This window comes from Scyliorhinus canicula, chromosome 18 (assembly GCF_902713615.1).
Source record: "Scyliorhinus canicula chromosome 18, sScyCan1.1, whole genome shotgun sequence".
Taxonomy (NCBI): domain Eukaryota; kingdom Metazoa; phylum Chordata; class Chondrichthyes; order Carcharhiniformes; family Scyliorhinidae; genus Scyliorhinus; species Scyliorhinus canicula.
The window spans coordinates 1798553-1815438 of record NC_052163.1 but is presented as its reverse complement, the minus strand read 5'-3'; the positions used below and the strand labels follow the sequence as shown (position 1 = coordinate 1815438).

At 49.3% G+C, this 16886-nt stretch overlaps 1 long non-coding RNA gene across 1 annotated transcript; it reads left to right on the top strand.

The window, feature by feature from the left end:
• Positions 1-242: 242 nt before the first annotated feature.
• LOC119953718 lies at positions 243-13037 on the top strand. Its single transcript, XR_005458084.1, has 2 exons — positions 243-343; positions 12995-13037. It is a non-coding gene; the product is annotated as an uncharacterized LOC119953718 (long non-coding RNA).
• Positions 13038-16886: the final 3849 nt, after the last annotated feature.

Sequence of the window (16886 nt, the reverse complement as noted above, 5' to 3'; positions counted from 1 at the left end):
CCCCGCCCTATGGCCGTGGCCCCGCCCTGCCGACCGTACCTGCCCCCGTGAACTTGGCCCCGCCCCCTCAGCCATGGCCGCGCCCCTGCCGACCTGGCCCCGCCCCCTGTGATGTAGCCTGGCCTCACTGCCCTTGCCCACCCCTCCTCCATAGCCCTGCCCCCTCACCATGGCCACGCCCCTTCTGCTATGGCCCCGCCCCAGCCTTAGGCCCCACCCCCAGCCTCTGGCCCGCCCCCAGTTGGTGAGGGGCGTTGCCACAGTAACCGGGCCTTGGCGGGCGGCTCCCTGAACTGGGCCCGGTGTGTGACGGTGGGGCACAGCCCCGTGTAGGCCAGACCGGGTAAGGATGGCAGACTTCCTTCACTGTCGCACACTCATGAACCAGACGGGGTTTCTCATCATCAGCAAATCATTATAAAGAAACCTAGAAAATTCTGACAGGACTGGACAGGGTAGCTGCAGGAAGGATGTTCCCCGATGGTGGGGGGGTCCAGATCCAGGGCTCACAGTCTGAGGATACGGGGGAGACCGTTTAGGGCAGAGATGAGGAGACATTTCTTCACCCAGAGAGCAGTCGGCCTGTGGAATTCATTACCACAGGAAGGAGTTGAGGCCAAAACATTGTCTGGTTTCAAGAAGTAGTTAGATATAGCACTTAGGGCGAAGGGGATCAAAGGCTATGGGGGAAGGCGGGATGAGGCTATTGAGTTGGATGATCAGCCATGATCATAATGAATGGCAGAGCAGGCTCGAAGGGCCAAAAGGCCTCCTCCTCCTATTTTCTACATTTCTATGTTTAAATTCCAGGCAAGGTGGCCCCAGTCATCTGGTCATCAACCCAACTGTGCCCCAGGATCTTCATGTTAAACACACAGGCAGGCACACAGCCGAGAGATGGAAAAAGTTGTTGGGACAGCGGTGTCTCTGGGCAACAGCATCTTTGACTGAGTTGTTCCACTTTCTCCTGGCTGGGAAACCACACTCTGTGGGATCACCATCCTTGTGGTCAAAGAAATAAAACTTTACATTTTGCAACTTGGAATGTTATAATACGTGTGGATAATACAGCACAGGTGAATCAACACAGTGGTTAGCACTGCTGCCTCACAGTGCCAGAGACCTACGTTCAATTCCAGACTTGGGTGACTGTGCGGAGTCTGCACATCCTCCCCGTGTGGGCGTGGGTTTCCTCCGGATGCTCCGGTTTCCTCCTACAGTCCAAAGATGTGCAGGTTAGGTAGATTGACCATGATAAATTGCCCCTTAGTGTCCAAAGATGTGCAGGTTAGGTGGATTGACCATGATAAATTGCCCCTTAGTGTCCAAAGATGTGCAGGTTAGGTGGGTTGGCCATGATCAATGCGCAGGGTTGCATGGGGATGGCGGCCTAGGCAAAATGCTCTTTCAGAAGGTCGGTGCAGACTCGATGGGCCGATTGGCCTCCTTCTGCACTGCAGGGATTCTATGACTCTCAAGAATGACCGTCCAGAAAGATGGTCTGTGACAGTACCACATGAACCATCAAGACACCAAAATGACATTGCCGACCTCACAGTGAGACCTACCTTCCTGGGACGGGGCAACCGAAGGAACAAGCAGGAAGATACACCTTCCACTGGAAGGAAAGGCTGACAGTGGCCCTCTGCCCACGGAGATGGTTTCCCATCCAGAATAGGCTCTTGGATGCACAGCCAGACAGAACTCGCTAATTGTATAAATGGAAGACTCATTGTAATCAATATGCTATTGTCATCAGTGTTATGCTCTAACCCTTGAGTGCAGTAAATATGTTAGGAAAAAGTTCTATTCTGGTCTTGATGAAGCCCCCACTGTCGTCCTAAAAGAAGAAAAGACCATAGTTCTGGGGAACTTTAATGCCGGTCTTGGCCGTGACTCCGAAGCCTGGGGTGGAACCATTGAGAAAAACGAGGCGGGGAAAGCCAACTCAACGTCTGACCACCTGCTGACTAAGTATGCTCAGCTCAGCCTCATTATAACAAACACCCTCTTCCAACAGGAGGATTATTACAAAACCACATGGAGTCATCCTAGATCAAAGCATTATCACCTGGATTATGTCACTCTTTTGGTCAAATATCTGTATCACCAGATCCTTTTGATGGACTGATGCCTCATGGACACTGATGACTTGTGCGATCAGTGATGAACATCCAGCGAGCACCAAGACAGCACAATACCCAAAAGGCCAAGAGGAAGAAGATCAATGTCTCGGCCCTTATTGAGTGACAACGCTGAAAAACATCAAGATCAAATTTGGTCTCTTAAAAAAAGCTCCTAGGAAATGATGATCTTTGAGAGGAATCTGTTAATTTAACTCTTCTCATCTACACTTTCCTTTTATTAGAACTGTTATAACCTGACAGGAGGTCCCGGGATCTTCATAATCAGAGTCCCTGTGGCCTCACCTGAATACGGTTTACCCAGATGAGGGGGTGGGGCTACCCCCCTTTTCCTGGGGCTGGGATATAAATACCCGGCCCGGGTGTGGGTTGGACGTGAGAGACCCTTTGGGGACTCGGAGGGATGTATAGTTAGGAGAATAAAACCAACTTTCCTGCAGTCATTGCATCCAAGTGGTCGCTTGCCTGAGAATTTACACGGCTGACGCAATTTGTCGATGACGAGCCGGAGGAGGGCCACCGCCTTTACTGCATTCGGCACCACGGGTGGCACCTATCCAGGTTGCGGTATGGATGAACAGATTCCCGATTCGGATGGAACTTGATACCGGAGCAGTGGTCACGGTGATCAACCGCTGCACAGACAACAAAGTTCGCTCAGGGATACGCGCCTTAGCGTTGAGAGATACTGACGCCCGGCCGGTGACATATACAGGGGAACCATTGGAGATCGTGGACACCTGGGATGTTCCCATGGAATACGGGCTCAGTCAGCGTATGTACCACTAAGAGTGGTGAAAGGTTCAGACCCCAATTTGCGAGGGCGCGACTAACTAAAACACCTCTGGCTGGACTGGCAGCGAGTATGCCGAACATACCCCGATGGTTCTGATGCGGTATTGGCAAGTTTCCCGGGGAATGCCAAGAGGGCCTCGGTATCATTCGGGGGGCATCCGCCAGGATATCAGTCGGCCCAGATATCCAACCGTGCTATTTTTCAGCCCGCCCCGTTCATTACGCTTTGATGCCAAAGGTCGACGCAGAACTGGACTGTTTGGAGAAGCTGGGCATCATCCGCTCAGTGCAATTTGCGGATTGGGCTGCGCCAGTCATGCCAGTTAGGAAGGCTGACAGGTCAAGGCCTTTCCAGGGGGCAATATAGCTACTCATAGTAGACGTGCATTCTAAATAGATGGATGTACACTGGATGACGATGGTGTACCACCTCGTGTATCACCATCGAGCGGCTCAGGCAGACTCATGTCGGACAATGGCACCGCGTTTACTAGTTCAGAGTGTGCAGATTTTTTTGAAGCAAAATGGGGTCCGTCATGCCCCCACCATTCCTTATCATCCGTCCTGAAATGGGTTGGCAGAATGTGCCACACAGACATTCGAACTTAGGATGCGAAAACAGACCCCAGGCTCACCAGATCCCGCCTCGCTCTTTTCCTGTTTAACTATATATAGGACCACACCCGCAGAGCTTTTGATGAATCTTCACTTGCGCACATGATTGGGCTTCGTGCATCGGACATCGGGGATAGGATCGGTCACCAGCAGGAACAGACCAGAGCAAAGCGAGCCAGGCCCGCGAGAGAATTTGCCGCTGGCGACTCTGTCTACGCCTGGAAGTTTACTGATGGGGCGTTATGGATTCCGGGAACGATCATAAAACGGTCCGGGCCGGTCACGTATACAGTGCGGGTGCAAGAGCTGGGTGGACGAGGTACCCGAGGACCGACCACGGATTTCAAGCGCGCCGGTGCCCTTCCTTCCGGAGCTGCCGGTGGTACCCAGCAAAGCAGCTGGGCTTTGTGACTCCGGAATGCGGGAGGTCGACCAGTCCGACCAAGAATTGGACATTGAGTTTCTACCCACGGAAATTGACGCAGGTCCGGGGCTGACTGCCGAACAAAAGGCTAAGGAACCGGCCAAATGTTCGATCAGGAAGTGACGCTCTCCGGACCGTTATACCTGTCCGGACCCGAAGCAGCGGGCAGTGAGGCTCCCCGGATCGTTATACCCGTCCGGACCCGAAGCGGCGGGCAGTGAGGCTCCCCGGATCGTTATACCCGTCCGGACCCGAAGCGGCGGGCAGTGAGGCTCCCCGGACCGTCACACCCATCCGGACCCGGAGCGGCGGGCAGTGACGCTCCCCGGATCGTTACACCCATCCGGACCCGGAGCGGCGGGCAGTTACGCTCCCCAGACCGTCACACCCCACCAGACCCGGAGCGGTGGGTAGTGATGCTCCCCGGACCGTTACACCCCTCCCGACCCAGAGCAGCGGTCAGTGACGCTCCCCGGACCGTTACACCCCTCCCGGAGCGGCGGGCAGTGACGCTCCCCGGACCGTTACACCCCTCACGACCCGGAGTGGCGGGCAGTGACGCTCCCCGGACCGTTACTCCCCTCCCGACCCGGAGCGGTGGGTAGTGACGCTCCCTGTTCCGTTACTCCCCTCCCGACCCGGAGCGGTGGGCACCGAATAACCAGCCATTGGCGAAGAAGGTGAAGGATTCCCCCCTTCCCATCGAAATGGACAGTGTATCGGGCTTGGTGGGAGGGGGTCATAACCCGACAAGAGACATAGGAATCTGCAACATCAGAGTCTCTTTGGCCTCACCTGAATCCAATTTACCCAGATGAGGGGGTGGGGCTACCCCCACTTTTCCTCAGACTGCTGGCATATAAATAGCCGGGTGTGGGCCAGGCTCGGGAGACCCTTTGGGGAGTCAGAGGGGTGTATAACTAGGAGAATAAAACCAAACTTTTCTACAGTCATCACTTCCGAGTGGTCACTTGCCTGAGACTTTGCAAGAATGTACATCAATACCAAACTGATATATTGAACTACACCTCGTGTGAATTATTCCAATTCCCATTTGATCTTGTATCCTTTTTCCCAAACTCTATTTCCTCACACTATTCCATACATGCAATAGTTACCATCTTATCTCATTTGTGATTCCTGGAGAAACTTTATGGTTCAATGAAATATCCTCATAATACCTTCAAAGCAGAAATCCTGGGGGCGATTCTCCACTATTGGACCCAAGAGTTTGTGTCAATGTGGACTCCGTCGCGTTTCATGACGGCGCGCCCCGTGCCCGGTTACGTACAATTCTGGCCCCCACAGGGGGCAAGCACGGCGCTGGAGCGGTTCATACCGCTCCAGCCTCCTTACACGGCGCCAAATGGGTACCACGCCAACCTGCGCATGCGCGGGGTCTTTTGCGTGCCGGCCCTGACCAACATGGGGTCGGTGTTCAGGGGCTGGCCGCACCAGGGTGTAGGCCCAGCAGGGGGGAGGGAGAGGCCGGCCCGCCAATCAGTGGGCCCAGATCGTGAGCCAGACTCCATCGGAGGCCCCTCTCGGTGAAGGAGCCCCCCCTCCCCACCCCACAGGCCGCCTCCCGACCGTTCCCGCTGAGTTCCCGCCGGCAGCGATCAGGGGTGAACGGCGCCAGCAGGACTGTGTTGTATCGGAGCGGCCGCTCGGCCCATCCAGGCCGGAGAATCGGCAGCCCCGCCGATTCCAGCGGCCCACAGACCGGCTCCGTGCCGGTGCAAATGGCACCAATTCTCCACACCTCGGAGAATTGCGCGCCGGCGTCAGGGCGTTGTGGCGAGGTTGTGGCGATTCTCCGGCCTGGCGTGGGGCTCGGAGATTCGCCCTCCAATATTTCTATTTGATTTCAGGAATTAGCATTTATTACTTGTTCTTTATTTTAGATGACATTTACATTTCACTCTGATGGGTTTTCTCCTCCCACCTCTCTTGAAGGTGTAAAGGCAGCATGGTCACTGACTTTCCTTGAGTATCTTACCAACCTCCAGGGCTTTCTGGAGAAAAGAATTGCAAAGATTAATGACCCTCTTGGAGAAAAAACCTCCTCCTCATTTGTGTCTTAAATGGGAAACCCCTTATTTGTGATTATGTTCCCTCTGCAGCTGATGCCCACCTACTCACAGTCCATCCAACCAGACTCACCAGATAATGCCCAGAGGCAGGAACCTCATGTAATCCAGTGGCACTCCACTGCAGCCCTCACACTCAGCAGATTCAGGCTCTGGGGCCTTCCTCATCTGGTGGTTGAACACAACGTGGGTGCGTGATTGTGATCTGAAGAATGAGGAGAGGCAATATAAACAAAATGGTCCAATTTTGCAGCGACTGCAGCAACAGAGAGACCTAGAAATTCACAATTACAAATCTTTGAAAGCGACAGGACAAGTTGAGAAGGCCTTGGCTTTATCAATATAGGCATAGAGCGCAAGGACGTTATACTACACCTTTATAAATCACAAGTTAAGTTTCCGACAGAGTACTATGTCTAATCCTCAGCCCCATGTTGGATGTCAAGGCCTTAGAGAGAGTGCAAAGGAGATTTACTGGAATCATGCTAAAATATATTTCACACATTAAATCACGGTGCCATCTGTCCTTTCAGATGGATGTAAAAGATTCAGTGGTCACTTTTGTGACTATGGAGGTCTCTCCAATCTCCTGACCAATATTTATCTTTCAAGCAACTTCACTAAAAACAAATTATTTGGTCATTATCACATTTCAGTTTGTCGGAACTTGCTGTGTGTGAAAACTAGTCAATGTATTTATTTTTATCACCTGATCACAACACAACCCCCTCTTAATATCTATTTTCTTTCAAAGGATCAGCAATTTTAACGCTACTGTTAAATTATAGATCCTCGTGCTGCTTCTTGCTTTTTCAAACCATGAAAGCCAAAGTGAAGGAGGAGTTGGAGCAGTTGTAAAGACTCGGAATCATTAAGCCCATTCAGTTTCCACATTGGGCAGCTCCAATTGTTCCTGTTCGTAAAAGTAATGGTGCGGTGGCACGGTGGCGCAGTGGTTAGCACTGCTGCCTCACGGCGCCGAGGACCCTGGTTCGATCCCTGCCCTCGGTCACTGTCCGTGTGGAGTTTGCACATTCTCGCCATGTCTGTGTGAGTTTCACCCCCACAACCCAAAGATGTGCAGGTTAGGTGGACTGGCCACACTAAATTGTCCCTTAATTAGAAAAAAGATATTTTTTAAAATGATGGGCATATGTGGGGATTACAAATTTACCGTTAACCAGATTTCCAATCTGGATGTTTAGCCGTTGCCGAGCGTAGAAGGTCTGTTTTCAACCCTTGCAGGAGCCAAGACGTTTTCAAAACTGGATATGAGCCAGCCCTATCAACAACTCTTGCTAGAGGAAGATTTGAAGCAGTACGTGACCATCAACAAGCATAAAGGGCTGTTCAAGTATAATCGTTTGGTTTTTGGCATCTCCTCCAGTGCGGCGATCATCTAAAGAATGACGGACACCTATTACAACAGTGGTGAATGTAGGAAATTCAGATGTGTTGTATCAGAGGTATTATTTTCAATAAGGGTTAAAACCCTGAGTTACTGTGTGTGACTGTTTTGTAAGAATCCTGGTTTGAAAGGTTGGGAGCCAGGGGTGCATTTTGTTTTGATTAAGGGGATTCCCTGTGGAGTGTAGCCATCTCAGATGGCCACCTGTTAAGGATCATGGGAATTTTGACCAACCCAGGACTCAGACACAGTCAGAGCTTGTGTGTGTATTTGCAACCCAGATGGCTAGACGTGATCGAAACCCCCGCTCGTTTGCATTCTAATGGCCCATTTCCCCAGAACAAAAGGACTGTACTCAGGTCACCGATACAGATGCAGACTAACCGGCGCCACTCCCTTTGCTAAGAAAGCCCAAACAGTCAACGTCAATGACCGCTCAGGACAAATCCAGCCATCAAGGCACCCGCCCCTTTTTGGCCAAAATCAAAGGCAGTGGTCGAAGCCTGTCGAATTATTGGGTTCAAAGCTAAGGACTGCCCCAAAGAGCATGAAATCCCAGAGGGATAAAAAGAGACACAGCCATGTGTTCGGTCTCTCTTGGCCCCAGCCTACGCCTAAAAGCAAGTGCAGCATAACGACCAGAAGACAAGTTCAAGACCAACGATCGCTACCAGACGGATGAGCCCAGCAGAAACAGAGCCACTTCTTCCACCCAGCCACGCAAGATCAGGACAAAGGCCTTGTCCATCTGCATAGAGCCGGTTGCCCTGAAGTTAAGTATAGGTTATTGTAGTTGTTAGGTATAGTTTAACTTGTAGTGTTTTATGTTGCATGCCGAAGTAATCCTTTTGTGTAAATAAACCATCTTTGAACTTGAACTGATTAACTGGTTGTTTGGTCTTTGATTGATATCCGGTAAAGCCTTGTGGTGGTATCATTTGATACCTGGCCACTCTGAAAAGCAATATTATCATTAATAACTGCCATATCTAGTTAATTTGGTAACAGAAGTTAATTTGATTTCAGCTTGGTAAGATGATGTCGTTGCTGGATGGAGCTAAGGCGTCAGGCATTTTGAGAAAGCAGGTCAGATTCGAGCTGAATGAAGCTGTGCCCAGACGTGAAGCAGTTTTGCTCTCACCGCAGTTCAATTGAAAGAGGTTAATGGTATTTAAAGCAGTGCAGACTTGTCTGAGGACAAGGGGGAGCTGAAACAAGCTGCGAAGCTTCTTCTGAAAAAGTACTGCCAGAGTTTCTGCATGGGTCTGACAGGAGTCAGATCATTTCTTTAAAGCAATATCAAGGGATCTCTCTTTCTCAAAGAACATCCCTGTAAAGGAGGCATTGCTTTGTGCAAGTGGTGGTTGAAGTAGATTGCGAGTTGAGGTTACTTTTTTTCTTTTGTTTGAGTGGGAATAGAATCATAGAATTTACAGTGCAGGAGGAGGCCTTTCGGCCCATCGAGTCTCCACCATCCCTTGGAAAGAGCACCCTACTTAAGCCCATACCTCCACCCTATCTCCGTAACCCAGTAACCGCACCTAACTTTTCATTGGACAATAAGGACAATTGATCATGGCCAATCCACCTAACCTGCACATCTTTGCACTGTGGGAGAGAGGCTGGTTTAGCACACTGGGCTAAATCGCTGGCTTTGAAAACAGACCAAGGCAGGCCAGCAGCACGATGCAATTCCCGTACCAGCCTCCCCGAATAGGCGTTGGAATGTGGCGACTGGGGGCTTTTCACAGTAACTTCATTGAAGCCTACTCGTGACAATAAGTGATTTTCATTTTGTTTCATCTCAAAACCAGAGCACCCGGAGGAAACCCACGCAGACACGGGGAGAATGTGCAGACTCCGCACAGACATTGACCCAAGCCGGGAATCGAACCTGGGACCCTGGAGCTGTGAAACAGCAGTGCTAATCACTGTGCTACCATGCCACCCAAATAAAGATGGCACTTCAGGGTCTGGGCCAAAGAATCACTGATTGAGGCTTATTTCCTGTGGAAAGGAAAGTTCACGCGATTAAGGAAGCTACGGAGCCCAGGAATGTAAACAAACTTAGGTCATTTGTAGGTTTGCTAAACTATTATGGAAAGTTTTTGCCAGACTGTCCACAGTGTTGTCTCCACTGTATCTACTTCTGGACAAAGAAACCAAATGGAAGTGGGAGTCTGCACAGACGAAGGCTTTCAAAGATGTGAAAACGTTGCTGCAATTTAAAAATCTGCGAGTCCATTTTGATCCAGACAGGAAATTTATCCTGTCATGCATTGCATCGTCCGAAAGGGTGGGGACTGTGCTTACTTATGTAATGGAGGATTGGTCCGAAAATCCCATTGGTTTTCATCTAGGAGGCTGACAAAGGCTGAAAAGGGATACTCACAATCGCACAAAGAAGGTCTAGCTATCGGTTTGCAGTAAAAAGATTCCATCAATTCCTCTATGGCCACTCGTTAATAATAATAATTGCTTATTGTCACAAGTAGGCTTCAATGAAGTTACGGTAGGGTACTTGGCAGTGTGTAGGAGCAGAGAGATCTTGGGGTCTATGTTCATAGATCTTTGAAAGTTGCCACTCAAGTGGACAGAGGTGTGAAGAAGGCCTATGGAGTGCTAGCGTTCATTAGCAGAGGGATTGAATTTAAGAGCCGTGAGGTGATGATGCAGCTGTTCAAAACCTTGGTCAGGCCACATTTGGAGTACTGTGTGCAGTTCTGGTCGCCTCATTTTAGGAAGGATGTGGAAGCTTTGGAAAAGGTGCAAAGGAGATTTACCAGGATGTTGCCTGGAATGGAGAGTAGGTCTTACGAGGAAAGGTTGAGGGTGCTAGGCCCTTTCTCATTAGAATGGAGAAGGGTGAGGGGCGACTTGATGAAGGTTTATAAGATGATCAGGGGAATAGATAGAGTAGACAGTCAGAGACTTTTTCGTCGGGTAGAACAAACCATTGCAAGGGGACATAAATTTAAGATGAATGGTGGAAGATATCGGGGGGGATGTCAGAGGTAGGTTCTTTACCCAGAGAGTGGTGGGGGCATGGAATGCACTGTCTGTGGAAGTAGTTGAGTTGGAAACATTAGGGACCTACAATCATAGAATTTACAGTGCAGAAGGAGGCAATTCAGCCCATCGAGTCTGCCCTGGCTCCTGGAAAGAGCACCCTACCCAAGGTTAACACCTTCACCCTATTCCCATAACACAGTAACCCCACCCAACACTAAGGGCAATTTTGGACGCTAAGGGCAATTTATCACGGCCAATCCACCTAGCCTGCACATCTTTGGACTGTGGGAGGAAACCGGAGCACCCGGAGGAAACCCACGCAGACACGGGGAGGATGTGCAGACTCCACACAGACAGTGACCCAAGCCGGAATCGAATCTGGGACCTTGGAGCTGTGAAGCGATTGTGCTATCCACAATGCTACCGTGCTGCCTAGCGGCTATTGGATAAATAAATGGATTACAGTAGAATGCTGGGGTGTAGATGAATTTGTTCTTAATCTAGGACAAACGTTCTGCACAACATCATGGGCTGAAGGGCCTGTTCTGTGCTGTATTTTCTATGTTCTATGAAAAGCCCCTAGTCGCCACATTCCGGCGCCTGTTCAGGGAGGCCAGCACAGGAATTGAACCCAGCTGCTGGTCTTGTTCTGCATTATAAGCACCCTGTTTAGCCCACTATGCTACTTTCTCAACCTGTTGAAAATGAAAAATAAAAATTGCTTATTGTCGCGAGTAGGCTTCAATGAAGTTACTGTGAAAAGCCCCTAGTCGCCACATTCCGGCGCCTGTCCGGGGAGGCTGGTACGGGAATTGAACCGTGCTGCTGGCCTGCTTTCAAAGCCAGCAATTTAGCTCAGTGAGCTAAACCAGCCCCTGTCTAAACCAGCCCCTGTCTGAACCAGCCCCTGTTCTGCCACCCACAATGATTTATGCACATATATACCCAGGTCCCCCTGCTCCTGCATTTCCTTCAGAATTGTACCCTTTATTTTACGTCACTGCTCCTCATTTTTCTAACCAAAATGTATAATTTTACACTTTGTTACATTAAATTTAACCTGCCCCCATGTCTGCCTATTCCACCAGCCTGTCTATATCCTCCTGAAGTCGATCACTAGCCTCCTCACAATTCACAATACTGACAAGTCCAGAATCATCTTCAAATGTTGAAATTGTGCCCTGCTCACCTAGGTCTCAGTTATTAATATAAATCAGGAAGAGCACAATGTGCCCTCTCTATACCATCCACAACTCAGAAATAAGTGACGTTTTTTGTAATTCATGCTTTTAATAGACTTGAATTAAATACTTAAACTGTTGCATAATGAATTTCTAGGTATTCTAACGATAAATGATTCAAAATACCACATGGTTTGAAATAAAATGAATACTGACACTAATAATTTTATTTAAAAAGCATAGTTTTACTAAAGATTGGGGACTTAACTGAATAATACATAGAAAAAACAAGGTAATAGATTTAGAAATGATATGGTCAACATATTTTCTTAGAGCTCTGGCACCTCAAATTTTGACACTACACCCACACTGTACAGTCTGCAGTGAAGGAACTGGTAAACAACAGAAAAGACTGACAGTCAAAGTGGGGAGTCCAGAACAAGCGGACGGCACGGTGGCACAGTGGTTAGCACTGCTGCCTCACAGCTCCAGGGTCCCAGGTTCTATGAGAAGCTTTCAAACTGTGTTGTTCGGTGATGATGTCAGGGAGCACTTCTTCACACAAAGGTTGTAGAGGAAAGGATCATAGACTAAAACAGTTACTGCATTTTTAAAATTACTTCATCGACTATAAAGTGCTTTGGGTCATTCGGTGACCAAGTTTATCTTTTTCCTTTTTTTTAAAGTATTTTTATTAAGGTTTTGCAAAATTTTTCATAATAAAACAGTAGCAACCATAATAACAAAACAAACTAGAGTGAACATTAAAATATACAATAACAATGAAATAGACATTACCCCACGCGACCCAGTCTTCCCACACCATCCCAATGAAGCACTCACCCCCCCCTCCCCACGGATTGCTGCTACTGCTGACATTTTAATTTTCCCCGAGAAAGTCGACGAGCGGCTGCCACCTCCGAGAGAACCCTAGCGTAGACCCTCTTAAGGCAAACTTTATTTCCTTGAGGCTGAGAAACCCAGCCATGTCGGTAACCCAAGTCTCTACACTCGGGGGCTTCGAGTCCCTCCACACTAATAAAATCCGTCTCCGGGCTACTGGGGAGGCAAAGGCTAAGACGTCGGCCTCTTTCACCCCCTGAACTCCCGGGTCTTCTGACACTCCAAAGATCGCTATCTCTGGACTCGGCACCACCCGTGTGTTAAGCACCTTGGACATTGCCCTCGCGGACCCTTGCCAGAACTCTCTAAGCTCCGGGCATGCCCAAAACATGTGGACATGGTTTGCAGGGCTGCTCTTGCACCTCATACAACTGTCTTCTACCCCAAAAAACTTGCTCATTAAGTTTATCTTTTTCTTTTAGGACTCCGGAACAATAAAAAGCCAGGAGATCCAAGAAGGTAAATTCAAACAGCAGTTTATTTTAAGCCAAAAGTAAAAGGCCACAGCGCGGCATACACCAAAAAGGTCCCAACCAGGTCGACCGATTGTGCCCGGCTCAGTCTAATTTCTAAGACCCCCAGCTGACGGGCCCCATGGGGAAATCAATGGGACATCCCTGTGGGTCTCATCAGGCTTATTACAGGAAATGTCCCCTCAAAAAGCTGTTGAGGCATGGGTCAATTGAAAATTTCAAATTGAGATGAATAGATTTTTATTGGGTTTTGGGGATTAAAGGTTACAGAACCAAGATGGGTAAATGGAGTCGCAATTACAGATCAGTCATGATCAAATTTACTGGCAGAATAGGCCCAGATTGCCTCCTCTTTTCCCTGTATTCCTGTTTGACATCCATGTTACAGGTTATTTGCAGGAGGGATGGAATGACTATCAGTCCAGCTGACTGCATTGTGCTTTCTCAGCCAATCTATGTCTTTACAATTCCTGTTCGGAAGAGTCATGTTGGAATTAAAACGTTAACTCTGTTCCGCTCTCCACGGATGCTGCCAGACCTGCTGAATTTTTCCAGCCCTTTCTGTTTTTCTTATTATCTCAGTTTATACGGAACTGACAAACTCTATACGTTGAAATGAAACCCGTACTTTACCTCCAGTCATTGCTTCTCAGTTACATATTCCTTCTGCTTTCGATCTTTCCTTGTGTTTTGTAATTTATTTGTTTCCTCTTTTATGTTTTATTTGCTGATGCTAGCGTTTCTGAACATTGTTTGCCCAGTTGATATACTTCACTGATCTCCTGCTCAGATCTGCTCATCTCAATCTTGGTTTTTACTGATGATCATTGACCTCGTTCTCTCACTTTGTGCCTCTCCTCAATCTTAAAACACTCCCCGCTCTCAGTCTCACTCTCTTAACAATAATAATAATCGCTTATTATCACAAGTAGGCTTCAAATGAAGTTACTATGAAAAGCCCTAGTCACCACATTCCGGCGCCTGTTCGGGGAGGCCGGTACGGGAATTGAAGCCACACTGCTGCCTTGTTCTGCATTACAAGCCAGCAGTTTAGCCCACTGTGCTAAACCAGCCCCTTTTATTGTGGATCTTTATATTTTAAGCCTGTTCGTCACTCTTTCTTTCTATTTCAGCTTCAGTCACTTTGCATCAATAACGACAGCTTCTCTGTTGCTGAGATGGTTACTCAGATGCAGTTTCTGAGGTGCATGGTTGCTGCGATGCACGGTTGCTGATGCATGGTTGTTGGAATGCATGGTTGCTGAGATGCACGGTTGCTGAGATGCATGGTTGCGGAGATGCATGGTTGCCGAGATGCATGGTCGCTGAGCTGCACGGTTGCTGAGATATACACTGCTGAGATTCCGTTTCTGAGATGCACGGTTGCCGAGTTACACGCTGCTGAGAGCAGTTTCTGAGATGCATCGTCGCTGAGCTGCACAGTTGCTGAGATATACACTGCTGAGATTCCGTTTCTGAGATGCATGGTTGATGAGATGCACGGTTGCTGAGATGCACGGCTGCTGAGATGCACAGTTGCCGAGTTACACGCTGCTGTGATGCCGTTTCTGAGATGCATTGTCGCTGAGCTGCACGGTTGCTGAGATATACACTGCTGAGATTCAGTTTCTGAGATGCATGGTTGCTGAGATGCACAGTTTCTGAGATGCAATTTCTGCGATGCATGGTTGCTGAGATGCTGTTTCCGATTTGCACGGTTGATGAGATGCATGGTTTCTGAGCTGCACAGTTGCTGAGATGTACGGTTGCTGAGATGCACGGTTGCCGAGTTACACGCTGCTGAGAGCAGTTTCTGAGATGCATCGTCGCTGAGCTGCACGGTTGCTGAGATATACACAGCTGAGATTCAGTTTTTGAGATGCACGGTTGATGAGATGCAGTTTCTCAGATGCAGTTTTTGAGATGCACGATTGCTGAGAGGCACGGTTTCTGAGAGGCACGGTTGCTGAGAGGCACGGTTCCTGAGATGCACGGTTTCTGAGAGGCACGGTTCCTGAGAGGCACGGTTCCTGAGATGCACGGTTGCTGAGAGGCACGGTTCCTGAGAGGCACGGTTCCTGAGATGCACGGTTTCTGAGAGGCACGGTTCCTGAGAGGCACGGTTCCTGAGAGGCACGGTTGCTGAGATATACACAGCTGAGATTCAGTTTTTGAGATGCACGGTTGATGAGATGCAGTTTCTCAGATGCAGTTTTTGAGATGCACGATTGCTGAGAGGCACGGTTTCTGAGAGGCACGGTTGCTGAGAGGCACGGTTCCTGAGATGCACGGTTTCTGAGAGGCACGGTTCCTGAGAGGCACGGTTCCTGAGATGCACGGTTGCTGAGAGGCACGGTTCCTGAGAGGCACGGTTCCTGAGATGCACGGTTTCTGAGAGGCACGGTTCCTGAGAGGCACGGTTCCTGAGAGGCACGGTTCCTGAGAGGCACGGTTCCTGAGATGCACGGTTGCTGAGAGGCACGGTTCCTGAGATGCACGGTTCCTGAGATGCACGATTGCTGAGATACAGTTTCTCAGATGCAGTTTCTGAGATGCACGGTTGATGAGATGCAGTTTCTCAGATGCAGGTTTTGAGATGCACGGTTGCTGAGATGCAGTTTCTCAGATGCAGTGTCTGAGATGCACCGTTGCTGAGATGCTGTTTCTGAGATGCACAGTTTTTGAGATGCAGTTTTTGAGATGCACGGTTCCTGAGAAGCACGGTTGGTGAGATGCACAGTTGCTGATGGTTGAGTAATATTAGATGTTCTGCTCTATTGCATGCTGGAGTGCACTGTTCAGTGAAACTTTGATCAGGCTTCCGTGCTTTCCATTCCTTTAATTGTCTTTGATTTTTCATGGGTATTATAAACAGAGACACTTAAGCAGCTTACAAAAACAGACATGGTGACAGATCAAGCTACCTGAAGCCTGTCTCTCTACAAATTTCATAAATTCAATCACCTTGTCCAGAAACTCAATACTCAGAGTTGGTACAGTGAGTTTGTACTGGGTGTGTGCCTGTTTGCAGTGTACTGGGTGTGTGCCTGTTTGCAGCGTACTGGGTGTACTGGGTGTGTGCCTGTTTGCGGTGTACTGGGTGTGTGCCTGTTTGCAGCGTACTGGGTGTACTGGGTGTGTGCCTGTTTGCAGTGTACTGGGTGTACTGGGTGTGTGCCTGTTTGCAGTGTACTGGGTGTACTGGGTGTGTGCCTGTTTGCAGTGTACTGGGTGTACTGGGTGTGTGCCTGTTTGCGGTGTACTGGGTGTACGGGGGGTGTGCCTGTTTGCAGTGTACTGGGTGTACTGGGTGTGTGCCTGTTTGCAGTGTACTGGGTGTACTGGGTGTGTGCCTGTTTGCAGTGTACTGGGTGTACTGGGTGTGTGCCTGTTTGCAGTGTACTGGGTGTACTGGGTGTGTGCCTGTTTGCAGTGTACTGGGTGTACTGGGTGTGTGCCTGTTTGCAGTGTACTGGGTGTACTGGGTGTGTGCCTGTTTGCAGTGTACTGGGTGTGTGCCTGTTTGCAGTGTACTGGGTGTACTGGGTGTGTGCCTGTTTGCAGTGTACTGGGTGTACTGGGTGTGTGCCTGTTTGCAGTGTACTGGGTGTACTGGGTGTGTGCCTGTTTGCAGTGTACTGGGTGTACTGGGTGTGTGCCTGTTTGCAGTGTACTGGGTGTACTGGGTGTGTGCCTGTTTGCAGTGTACTGGGTGTACTGGGTGTGTGCCTGTTTGCAGTGTACTGGGTGTACTGGGTGTGTGCCTGTTTGCGGTGTACTGGGTGTACTGGGTGTGTGCCTGTTTGCAGCGTACTGGGTGTACTGGGTGTGTGCCTGTTTG